This window comes from Chiloscyllium punctatum, chromosome 30 (assembly GCF_047496795.1).
Source record: "Chiloscyllium punctatum isolate Juve2018m chromosome 30, sChiPun1.3, whole genome shotgun sequence".
Classification (NCBI taxonomy): Eukaryota; Metazoa; Chordata; class Chondrichthyes; order Orectolobiformes; family Hemiscylliidae; genus Chiloscyllium; species Chiloscyllium punctatum.
In genome coordinates, this window is record NC_092768.1 from 26,574,370 (window position 1) to 26,587,512 (window position 13,143).

Here is a 13,143-nt window from a genome sequence, read left to right on the forward strand (position 1 = left end):
CAAAATTACATTTATTGGGATTCTTTCTGAAGAACAATTTAAAATGTTTTCTTCAATTATATGTGGGACCTTCCCAATGCCTTTTATAACTTATTGCTCTGTGACAAATAAAGGAATGTAATGGGTGGGTGGTTATTTCTCTGAAAAGGTTGAGCTGGACCTGTCGCAGAGAGGTCATTAAGGTTTGTTGGGTGTTCTGGATGAATTAGTCATGAGTCTGATGAATGGAAATAGTAGAGTGGAACCTTGGTGGGATGCACAATCTGCATTTGCTATGACTTATCATGAGATTAATGAGTTGTGACCAGGAATACAACAAATGGTTGTTTGTAAACCAGGCAAGACAGGAACAGTAATGTTATTCTTCATTGGTTATTGACCATTCTTTTACTGGTGTTCTCATGCATTAGATCTTCCTTTGGTTTTAATCTCACTTTTTCAATAACTTTAGCCACAGTGTCACTTGGAATATTTTCTTTTTTTCAGCTCCTCTACTGTCCCTCCTATTTAATGCTGATATGCTATTCTTTGCTGACATCATACAAATATAGTTTATACATGTACAGTGATGACACCCAGCCTCAATTTACCGCAACTTGGCTTCATCCTCCGCTGTTTCTCAGTTATCAAATTGCACGGTGGTGAGTGAAATTTATTTGCATTAAGGACGGAGAAGATTGAAACCATTGCTTATGGTACCTGCTCCAACCTTTACTTCCTAGCTCCTGTCTCCATTTTAGCATGGATAAAGGACTGGCTAGCTAACTGGAAGCAAAGTTTAGTATAAGTAGGTAACTTGAGATTGGTAGGCTGTACACTACAAGGATCAGTACTGGGCCTCAACTATATACAGTCTGTTACTGAATGAAATGGGGTAAACTGATTCCCATCCTTTTTCCACTCCTTCATTGATCACAATAAAGTTAGAATAACTCAGTATCAGAATTGAGACAACACAGGTTCCTCTGTAAAAAAAAACTTATTTCTTGCCAACAAATCTTCAAGTCGGTGAATATTAACAAAATGTTTACACTGCAAATACATATACTTAATGAAACTTCTTCAAAGGAAAAAATATGCACACAAACAACACTCCAGTGTGGGGGGAAAAGTTTATCTTAAACATGCTTTGATCAAGTAACATGTAATTTCAGAAAAGAATGATTCTCCCAAATGCTACCCTGCAAATGAAGTCATTTTGCACACAAACTGTTGGCCTTTTGTGTCTACCTGGATGTTATGGCTCACCAATTTCACTTCTTTGGTAATAAATTACAGATTCTCTATTTGATCAATATTGTGATGAGTCCCTCCTGTGAAGAGACAATAAAGGCTACTGCTCCAGGTAAGTGTTCTCATATTTACAGAATCTGCATTACTTTTGTTTTTTTTTTAAGTTAGCTTTCGAGGTTCCTGCATCCAGATCCAATAGCATTATTATGCTCACAGTTTGGGTCATATGACCTCTCAAAGTAATGTAGATTATTTTACTTCCCTCAACAAGGTTTTGTCCTCTGTAGATGCAACAGTTTTCCCTGCTGCAGCTGGTATCCTTTGCAAAATACCTGTTCAAACAGTGCTAAATATAAAAGTAGATCCAATAATGATACATTATCTGAAATATCAATTTGGAGTATCTTCTGATTTGGATGAAGGCATCAAAGAGATGTTATCTAAATTTGTGCTGGCACAAACTTAGGAAATAAGTTCTCAACAACAGTAAGAGTCACCAAAAGGACACTTACTGAGTAAGAAACATGTTGACAGACTGTAATGTCAGAAAAATATGAAAGTGTCAATTTTAGCAGTACAAATAAAAAAGCTACAGATTACTTAAATGGTACTTATAGTGCAGAACTCTATGCTACAGAAGATTGTGTGTGTAATGCGACATGAATTACAATAACATGTAGGAATAGCTAGTGATTAGGGAAGCAAATGAAAATTGATGTTTGCACAGGGTCCTGATTATGAGCAGTGTACATTTTTGGTCTCTTTTGTAGGAAAGGGTACAGTTCCATTGAAAGCAGTTCAGTTCAAGTTCATTAGGTTATTTTGGAGGCAAATAGGTTAGTTTATAAGGAAACATTGAGCAGACTGGGCTAGAACCCAGTGGAAATGAGACAAATTAGGACTTGCCTGAAACATACAAAGTCCTGAGTGGGCCCATTCTGAAGAAGGGTCACTAGACTCAAACCATTCACTTTGATTTTCGTCCACTGATGTTGCCAGACCCGGCTGAGTTTCTCCAGGATTATCTGCTTTTGTTTCAGATCCTGAGGGGATGTGATAGGATGGATGCTGCAGCATGTTTTGTACTCAGTGGGTACTGCAGAACTCGTAACAAAGTTTTAAAATGAGGGGGTCTCCCGTTTATGTCTTAGGTGGGGAAAACATTTCGTTCTGTCAGAGGGTCAAACGTTTGTGACATTATCTGTACCAGAAAGCAGCCGAGGACAGTTTATTGAACATATTCAAGAGTGAATTAGTTAATTTTTTGAGCCATCAGGAGGTTGACTATTGAAGTGGCATAGAAATGAAAATGAGAACTGAGGCCACATTCAAATCAGTGACTTTATCAAATAGCTAAGCAAAACAGACTGGCCAAAGTCTGCTCTTAGTTATTGTATTTTTCCATTCATCTCTTCCAAATGGCAATTGTCTTATACTAAATCAAATTCTTCTCAATTTTAGTGTTCTAATTTTTAACAAGATGTGTTATGGCATTTGGGCATTCATGTTTTAAACACTCTGACCTTGATAAAATAGCCTATTGTTGCTTGGTCCCAAAACGCTCAGTCACCTTCACACACATTTCTACTCCATATATTTTTACTCCCTTTAAGCCACATGTTAAAATGCCTGTTACTGAGTTTTTGGCCAGCTTATCTAAAACCTCATCAGATGTCCTATTGTGTTTAATAATGTTCCTAAGAAGTCGAATTACATTAAAACTTTGTATAAATGTAAGTTATTATTGAAATCTGAAATAGATTTATGAATATCATTTGGCTTAGTCATAGAGATGTACAGCATGGAAACAGACCCTTCAGTCCAACCCGTTCATGCCGACCAGATATCCCAGCCCAATCTAGTCTCACCTGCCAGCACCTGGCCCAGATCCCTCCAAACCCTTCCTATTCATATACCCATCCAAATGCCTCTTAAATGTTGCAATTGTACCAGCCTCCACCACTTCCTCTAGCAGCTCATTCCATACCCATACCACCCTCTGTGTGAAAAAGTTGCCCCTTAGGTCTCTTTTATTATCTTTTCCCCTCTCACCCTAAATGTATGCCCTCTAGTTCTGGAATCCCCAATCCCAGGGAAAAGACTTTGCCTATTTAGACTATCTATGTCCGTCATAATTTTGTAAACCTCTATAAGGTCACCCCTCAGCCTCCGACGCTCCAGGGAAACAGCCCCAGCCTGTTCAGTCTCTCCCTACAGCTCAAATCCTCCAACCCTGGCAACATCCTTCTAAATCTTTTCTGAACCCTTTCTAGTTTCACAACATCTTTCCAATAGGAAGGAGACCAGAACTGCACGCAATACTCCAATGGTGGCCTAACCAATGTCCTGTATAGCCATAACATGACCTCCCAATTCCTGTACTCAATACTCTGACCAATAAAAGAGAGCATACCAAATGCTTTGTTCACTATCCTATCTACCTGCGATTCCACTTTCAAGGAGCTATGAACCTGCACTCCAAGGTCTCTTTGTTCAGCAACACTCCCTAGGACCTTACCATTAAGTGTACAAGTCCTGCTCAGATTTGCTTTCCCAAAATGCAGTACCTCGAATTTATCTGAATTAAACTCCATCTGCCACTTCTCAGCCCATTGGCCCATCTGGTCAAGATTCTGTTATAATCTGAGGCTTGATGACTATCTTATATTGACCAACTCGAGTTTTTCTCTCACACAAAAAGGAAACAGTGACTCTTAATAAACCCAATCAAAACCTTTCATCATCCTACCCAAGTCTTCAAGTTTCATGAGAAAAGAGAATCAGCCTTTTTATCTTTTCCTCGTGGTGTTAACCTTGCCCTTTGAGTTTGGTTAGATAATTGAATATTCTTCATATAATTTTAATGCTGTTATATCATTTTAATCTCCTCTTCATATCAACCTGATTTAATTCCCTGTGAAATACTAAAGCAATTATTAAGTATTTCTGCAATTTTGTTCTTGTCTGTGGTTGAATCCTGTCCATATCTTAGTGACTCTGTTCCCAGCCCGAGTTATATTTTGTTGTTGTGCCTGTACAATATTTTACTCACTTCAAATTCTTCTTCTCCTTTCCTCATTTTTTTTAATTGATTTCTCTCCTAAACATTCTCCCCTTGTCATTCTCTCTTCTACCATCTGTGTCTTGGCTCTGTCCTCACATCAGTTTATTCATTATGCCTTATTTAATCTATGGTATTCATTATTGTTTTATTTATTTTGTTTGTATGTGAATATAGCTTTCCTTGACCCTATTCAACAACCTTTAAATTATTTCAAAGTTCTTCTACTTCATTGTTTGCCGGTCATTAAGTTTATTTTCCAAAAATCTGTTGACCTCCTGCATATTGATGTTTATATAATCTATTAAACATTCTCATGCCTTTTCCCCCAATTCAGTAATAACTTAATGTATATTTTATTGTCGCTAAATACCTAGATGTTCCCTAATATTATTTCCATTACCTACTATGTTTTATTGAAGGCAAGATTCATTATTAAATCTAATAATGGGAAACAAAGAACTGCGGATGCTGGAGATCTGAAACAAAAAAAATACACTGATGGAGAAATTCAGCACATCTCACAGCAAGTGTATGTTGGACTTGAAACAGTTAATGTTTCAAGTCCAATAGCCCTTCTTCAGAATTAAATTAGGGCCACTGGCCTGGAAACACATGCTCTGTTTTCTCTCTACACATGTTATAAGACAGACTGAATTTCTCCAATAGTTTCTGGTTTTGCTTAGTGAATCGTCTCTTGTTGGGCTTCTTACATTCTGCATTAGGAGAAAATCATGTACCTATTATAGGAACTACCTTCACTTATCACCTTTCCCACTTCTTTTGTCCAATTAATATTAGGATAGCTGAATTACACCTCCCAACCCCCATTAATGTTTTCTTATTTAATTTTCTAATTTTCATGTAAGACTCTTATTCCACTCACATTCTGCTCTTAATTAGGTTGTGAACAACACCTCTTTGTGTGATTAATCCTTTGTCATCTTCTGTTGCTATCCAAATCTGTGCACCTTATTGTACTGCTATTTAATAAATACAACTTCTTGATTTTTTTTTACCTCAGCAAAACACTCAAACAAATAGCTTCATTAATTACCAAGCACGGCCATATAACAGTAGTGCACTCTTTAAACTGCAACCTACTGCTCGATTGAATAAGTATATCCTGATTTTTCTGTAGTCACTACAAAATCGCTACTCCATCTCACTCCTTGCAATGTGTCATTGCCTCCAGTTGCCTTAAAACACTGATCCTAGATGAATTCCATTCACTTTAAAGCAAGCCCTCACTCAAATTTCCCTATCACTGAGTAGATGCAATGTTTACAAGAACGCCATTGAATTTTGCATTACTGATTAAAGGGTTATTAATATCAACTAAACAAAAGCTCAAGTGTGAGACTAATCTTGGTCCAATCCTGAGTACGATCAACTACAATGATATGAGCTGAATCTAATACTTGAAGTAATTTGTGAACTCACCAATGCCTCTCAGAATCGACAAAAAAAGTTCATCGTATGATATACATGGAACAAGCCTGTCCTACGCACACACTCATCTATCAACAAAACCTGAAAGCACTGCAGATGCTGTACATCAGAAACAAAAACAGAAGTTGCTGGAAATGCTCAGAAGGCCTGGCAGCAGCTGTGAAGAAAATCAGAGTTACCATGTCGGGTCCAGTGACACTTCGTCAGACCGAATGGAAGAACCGGATCAATTTCTGAGGAAGGGTTACGAGACCTGAAATGTTAACTCTGATTTCTCTGCACAGATGATACCGGACCTGCTGAGCTTTTTCAACAACTTCTGTTTTTGTTTCTAATCTAAAACACATTGGATGCCCAAATAATAGATCCCTTTCACACACTCAGCAGATGAATGGCCTTGGTCCATTTTGGAAGGGAATGATGGGCAGCAGCTCAGCTGTATTTAAAACTCTTTTAACATAAATATTTTAAAGCTATCTTATCAGAGTGAACATGTTAGTGACCAATGATGGTGGATAAATTAGTGAACTCCTTTCCATAGAGCACACAGAGCAGGTGAATTGCATCTCCCCAGTGTCAATGGGTCAATGCATTTCCAATTTAGATAGCAGTTGAATACTTTCCCACGTCCTCATCAATTCCTAGTTCCTCCATGTTTTAGGTGTCCTTGTAACTCTACAGTTTGATCAATCCATTGAAGCCTCGCCATTCCCAGAATATTTATAATTTTTTTCTTGAAATAGATTATGTGACCTTTTGTTTGTCCAGCTAATATATAGTTAAGGCTCGTTTTACAGTCAGCGCATCAGAATCCTGAATCCTGTGTGTCTCAGTTTTTTTTTTGTCCTCCTTAAGATTGATACTTAAAATCTTTCCCATTCGCAGAACAGACCATCACTTCTCCCTATGCATTCAATGAGTGATGATATTCAGATCCTGATTAATTGGGTGACTCTGTTCGACCTTGATGCGATCTTTGGTTTGAGTTTCCGGTCTGCAAATCTCCCTGCAATACCCTGTTTACTAAAATCGTCGTATTCGGTGCAAAGTAGAAACTTGGACAATTCCAGTTCCTACAGACACATTTTTCTCTCTTGTTCCCTCAGACGTGTAAATCCCCAATCCGCAACTTTTTCCCCGTGTTGAAATCCAAACCCCGTCGCACCATTTCACTTTTCCTCGGAGTCACATATCTCTCTATATCTACCTTGCGCTCATGTGTGTAGCGCATGCGTTCTGCATCACTTTGGCCCTGCCCAATGTCCCACGGGATGTACGATAACCAATCAACGTCTCTGATAGACACTACCGTCTTTTGGGAACAGAGACGTGAGGCCTCGCCCATTCACCTTCTGCGCAAAATCAAAGCTCCCCCTTCCTTTCCCAAGATAGTGGTCCCCAACACGGCCCTTCGGGACCATCAGTCTCCGCTGCAAATCGCTTGGCAAGAAAGTAATTAATCGGGAATTACAGCTACTATAAATCGTTTACGGAGTTTCCCATCCATCTGTTGGCTTCATCGTCACCTCCAAATCCCCGACTGTTTCCCATCGCCATTCCTCTCTTTGCGCATGGTCTGATCACTTCCAACGCTGCACATGCACACACTGTGGTTTTGATGAAAGACTCTCGGGAGCGCGATCCATACTGGGGTAAAATCACCTGCATTGAAAGATGTAATCCTATTATCGTGGTTTTGCTTGCTGAGGGGATGGAGACAAGGGAACCGATAGCTAACTCATTCCATCAGGAAACAAATTCATCTGCAGGCGGTCCCATTAAGAACATGAACGAAAATAAATTGGAATTTATGGAGTCAAGAATCCACAAAGCAAGAAGAATAACAACATCTAACTTATTGTGACATGTGAACTCACGAGGATAAATAAATAAATCTATTCCCAAACACAACGTATTTCGGCAGCATTTTTCCAACCAGGATGCATTGATCGTGAACAGAAACATTTAGAGTCATAGAATCCTACCGCACGGAGGCAAGTCCTTTGGCCCAAATTAGTCCATGCCGACCAAAACGCCAGTCCAATGACTAACCTCATTTCCCTGCACTTCGCCCATATCCTTCTCATCCTTTCCTATCCATTTATTGTCCAAATGCCTCTTAAATATTGTTAATGCCCCATCTAAACCATTTCCACTGGTACTTCATTCCATATGCATACCAAGCTCTATATTAAAAAAGTTGTCCCTCAGGTTCCCTTTTATTCTTTCACTTCTAACCTCAAACTGATGCTACCTACTCCAGGATTCCCCACTCCTAAGAAAAAGACTGAATGCATTCACCTTATCCATGCCTCTCGTGACCTTATACACCTCGATAAGCTCCCCAGCACACCCCCTCTCCCCCCCCCACCCCCCGCCACCGCTAGCTCAATTCCCACGGCCTAATGAAAAAGTCCTAGCTTGTCCAAACTCTCTCTACAACCGAGACAATTGAGACTAGGCAACATCCTTGCAAATCTCTTCTGCATTCTTTCCAGTTTAATAACATCCTTCCTATGATAAGGTGACCAAAACTGAACATAATACTCCAAGTTTTTGGATTAGTGGTGCTGGAAAAGCACAGCAGTTCAGGCAGCATCCGAGGAGCAGCAAAATCGATGTTTCAGGCAAAAGCCCTTCATCAGGAATAAAGGCAGTGAGCCTGAAGCGTGGAGAGATAAGCTAGAGGAGGGTGGGGGTGGGGAGAAAGTAGCATGGAGTACAAAAGGTGAGTTGGGGGAGGGGATGAAGGTGATAGGTCAGGGAGGAGGGTGGAGTGGATAGGTGGAAAAGAAGATAGGCAGGTAGGACAAATCATCACTGCTGAGATGGAAGTTTGGAACTAGAGTGAGGTGGGGGAAGGGGAATTGAGGAAACTGTTGAAGTCCACATTGATGCCCTAGGGTTGAAGTGTTCTGAGGCGGAAGATGAGGCATTGTTCCTCCAGGCGTCTGGTGGTGAGGGAGTGGCGGTGAAGGAGGCCCAGGACTTCCATGTCCTCAGCAGAGTGGGAGGGGGAGTTGAAATGTTGGGCAAAAGGGCGGGGTGGTTGATTGGTGCGGATGTCCCAGAGATGTTCCCTAAAGTACTCTGCTAGGAGGCGTCCAGTCTCCCCAATGTAGAGGAGACCGCATCGGGAGCAACGGATTCAATAAATGATATTAGTGGATGTGCAGGTAAAGTTTTGATGGATGTGGAAGGCTCCTTTAGGGCCTTGGATGGAGGTGAGGGAGGAGGTGTGGGCACAGGTTTTGCAGTTCCTGCGGTGAAAGGGGAAGGTGCCAGGATGGGAGGGTGGGTTGTAGGGGGGTGTGGACCTGACCAGGTAGTCGCGGAGGGAACAGTCTTTGTGGAAGGCGGAAAGGGGTGGGGAGGGCAATATATCCCTGGTGGTGGGGTCTTTTTGGAGGTGGCAGAAATGTCGGTGGATGATTTAGTTTATGCGAAGGTTGGTAGGGTGGAAGGTGAGCACCAGGGGCGTTCTGTCCTTGTTACGGTTGGAAGGGTGGGGTCTGAGGGCGGAGGTGTGGGATATGGACAACATGAGTTGGAGGGCATCTTTAACCATGTGGGAACGGAATTTGCGGTCTCTAAAGATGGAGGCCATCTGGTGCGTTCTGTGGTGGAACTGATCCTCCTGGGAGTATATACTGTGGAGGTGGAGGAATTGGGAATACGGGATGGCATTTTTGCAAGCGGTAGGGTGGGAAGAGGTGTAATCCAGGTAGCAGTGGTAGTCGGTGGGTTTGTAGAAAATGTCAGTGTCAAGTCAGTCGTCATTAATGGAGATGGAGAGGTCCAGGAAGGGGAGGGATGTGTCAGAGATGGTCCAGGTAAATTTAAGGTCAAGGTGTTGGTGAATTTGAGGAATTGCTCAACCATCTCGCGGGAGCATGAAATGGTGCCAATGCAGTCATCAATGTAGCAGAGGAAGAGGTGGGGTGTGTTGCCGGCATAATTAAGGAAGATCGACCGTTCTATGTAGCCAACAAAGAGACATGCATAGCTGGGGCCCATTCATGTGCCCATGGCTACCCCTTTGGTCTGGAGGAAGTGGGAGGATTCAAAGGAGAAATTGTTAAGGGTGAGGACCAGTTCGGCCAAATGAATGAGAGTGTCGGTGGAAGAGTACTGTTGGGGACGTTGGGAGAGGAAAAAACGGAGGGCTTGGAGGCCCTGGTCATGGCGGATGGAGATGTAGAGGGATTGGATATCCATGGTGAAGATGAGGTGTTGAGGCCAGGGAAACGGAAATCTTGGAGGAGCTGGAGGGTGTGGGTGGTGTCTCAAACATAGGTGGGGAGTTCTGCAATAGGGGGAATAGGACAGTGTCGAGGTAAGTAGAGATGAGTTCAGAGGGGCAGGAGCATGCTAAGACAATGGGTCAGCCAGGATGATCAGGCTTGTGGATCTTGGGAAGGAGGTAGAACCGGGCAGTGTGGGGTTCCTGGACTATGAGGTTCGAAGCTGTGGGTGGGAGATGTCCTGAGGTGGTGAGGTTCTGTATGGTCTGTGGGATGATGGTTTGGTGATGGGGGGGTGGGGTCATGTGCAAGGGGGCGGTAGGAAGAGGTGACCTCAAGTTGCCGTTTGGCTTCAGTGGTGTAGAGGTCAGTGCACCAGACTACCACTGCACCCCTTTTATCTGCTGGCTTGATGGTGACGTTGGAATTGGAGCAGAGGGATTGGAGGGCTGTGCATTGTGAGGGTGAGAGGTTGGAGTGGGGAGGGTGGTAGACAGATTGAGGCAGTTAATGTCCCAGTGGCAGTTGGAAATGAAGAGGTCGAGGGCGGGTAATAGGCCAGTGCGGGGTGTCCAGGTGGATGCAGTGCGTTGGAGGTGGGCGAAGGGGTCCTTGGAAAATGGGCAGGAGTCCTGATTGTGAATGTAAGCTCAGAGGCAGAGGCGGTGGAAGAATTGTTCGACCTCACGGCGTGTATTAAATCCATTGATATGTGGATGGAGGGGGATGAAGGTGAGTCCTTTGCTGAGGACTCAGTGAGGGGAAGGTCTGGAGGGATGGTGAAAACTCGGCAGGGCTGGGAGCTGGGATCTGGTGTGGGTGTGGAGCTGGGAGTGGGCGCAGTGCCAGTAACTGGAGTGGGTGTGATGGTGGGTGGAATGGGGGTGGAATCATGAGCAGGGGTGGTGCTCCCCTCAGGGTTCTGGGGGCCGAGAATGGTGACAGTGGGATATATGGGGGGTGTGTCAGCAGAATGCAGGTGAGTGGCGTTGGTGAGGACGGAAGTGGTGGCAGACACAGTAGGGGTGGCGGAGGTCACTGAGCGTGTGACATCAGCGATGATGTGAGCGGCGGAAGTGATGTCACCTGTGATGTATGAGGAACTGTGAGGGGCGGAAGTGGTTGTGGGAGTGGCCATGATGGGTGCAGATGTGACATCATCAATCAGCGTGAGGGTGGCGGCTGCACCAGCCGCATGGCTAATGGAGTCCAAATAGTTCCAGAGGGAATCTTCTGGACCGTTTGAGGAGCGCTGGTTATGCAAGTGAGTAGATAAAAGTTTGTTGTACTTACAGTTTTTGATGTTTGAGATGGAGTTGAAATACTGTTTGTTGAGAGTATGAATTCTCCTGAGGATGTAGTACAGAGTGGGCAGCCTCATCAACATCTTGTGTTACTGCAACATAACTTCCCAACAACTATATTCAAAGACCTGACTGATGAAGTCTGGTGCGCCAAAAGCCTTCTTCACTGCCCTGTCTACCTGTGACTCGACTTTTAGAGAACTGTGAACCTGACTACCTATATCCTTCTGTTCCACTACACTTCCAGGCCCTACCGTTCATCATGAAATTCTGACCTTGATTCGACTTTTCGAAATGCAAGACCTCATTTATTAATCTTGTCTATATTAAACTCCATTTGCCACTTCTCAGCCCACTTGCCAAACTGATTCAGGTCCTGCTATAATTTCTGATAACCTTCCTCACTGTCCACAATACCACCTATTTTGGAGGCATCAGCAAACTTACTAATCATGCCTTGTACAATCTCATCCAAATAATTGATATAGATAACAAACAGTAATGGGCCCAGCACCAATCGCTAAGGCACTCCACTAGTCAGAGAGCTCCAGTCTGATAAGCATCCTTCCACTATTACCATTTGCTTCCCATCAGCAAGCCAATTTTATATCCAATTTTCCAGCTTGCCCTGGATTCCATGCAATCTAACCTTCCAGAGCAGCCAACCATGTGGAACCTTACAAAAGGGTCTTACTGAAATCCATATAGACTACGTCTACCACCATGCCCTCGTCAGCCTTCCTCGTCACTTCATCAAACAACTCTAACAAGTTTGTGAGGCATGATCTCCCACTTGCAAAGTCATGCTGACTACTCCTAATCAAATCCTGTATTTCCAAATGCATCTATACGTTATCCCCCAGAATCTTCTCAAGTCAATTACCCACCACAGATATTAAGCTTATTGCTCTGTAGTTCCCAGGTTTTTCTTTGCAGCCTTTCTTTAATAACGGCACAACATTTGCTACCATCTGGTCTTTTAAGACCTCACCCATAGCTAACGATGATGCAAAAATATCATACGAAGAGAAATCAGAGTTAATATTTCGGGTCCAGTGACCCTTCCTCATGACTTCTATTCACAGATACTGTCAGACCTGCTGAGATTTTCCAGCAACTTCTGTTTTTGTTTATGATTTACAGTATCAGCAGGTTTTTGGCTTTTTGTTTAGAAACTCAATTGCATCATCCCCCCAGCTTCCACAGCAAACCAACATTCCAGAAACAGACCATTACCTGTTTCTCTGTCAAGGCTGATGTCACCTGTGAGTTAGAGGTGGTAGTCTCTCCTTAGAGTCTCACTTCGGATTCTTGAGCACAGTCCCCAGGCTTGGAGGGCGGTTGTTATTCTCACCTTAGTTGATGCGTCTTTGAAGAGTCATAACGTCGTAGACTACAATCAGTCGGCATTCAAGCTACTGTCAAGCTACTGTACTTTATGGGCTTTGGGGCACTTTCGAATGACCCAGGTTGGGGTAATGTGCTTTACCTACACCTTCAAGGGAATATAACAGAACATCATAAGTCCAGTCCTTCTACTATCGTCTCCGTGCCTGTCATCTGAAATCACTGCTTGATACTTATGCTGGTTTCTGCTATTGACTGAACGGTGTACTCACTAGCTTCAAGTTCAGTTTCTGGACCCGGGTCTTTTCACCAGAGGGATTGTATTCAGCAGAGCGTACAGTCTTCAAAGAGGCAACGGAATCTCAACCCCCACCCGGCTCTAACAGTTTTCCTTCCAAACACTCGCTCTCGTCTCCACTCCCTTCAATTTGCCATTTTTTTCCTGACTACCCAACAAGTCCGATGATATCTGTCTACCGCCAACATGTATCCATCCCCATTG

At 43.0% G+C, this 13,143-nt stretch overlaps 2 protein-coding genes across 2 annotated transcripts in view; one reads left to right on the forward strand and one right to left on the reverse strand.

The window, feature by feature from the left end:
* LOC140455314 (zinc-binding protein A33-like) overlaps nt 1-13,143 on the reverse strand; it is a 147,149-nt gene that overhangs the window by 50,436 nt on the left and 83,570 nt on the right. The gene's annotated exons all lie outside the window — the stretch shown is intronic.
* The window catches only part of LOC140455301 (uncharacterized), a 96,385-nt gene that overhangs the window by 14,887 nt on the left and 68,355 nt on the right, over nt 1-13,143 (forward strand). The gene's annotated exons all lie outside the window — the stretch shown is intronic.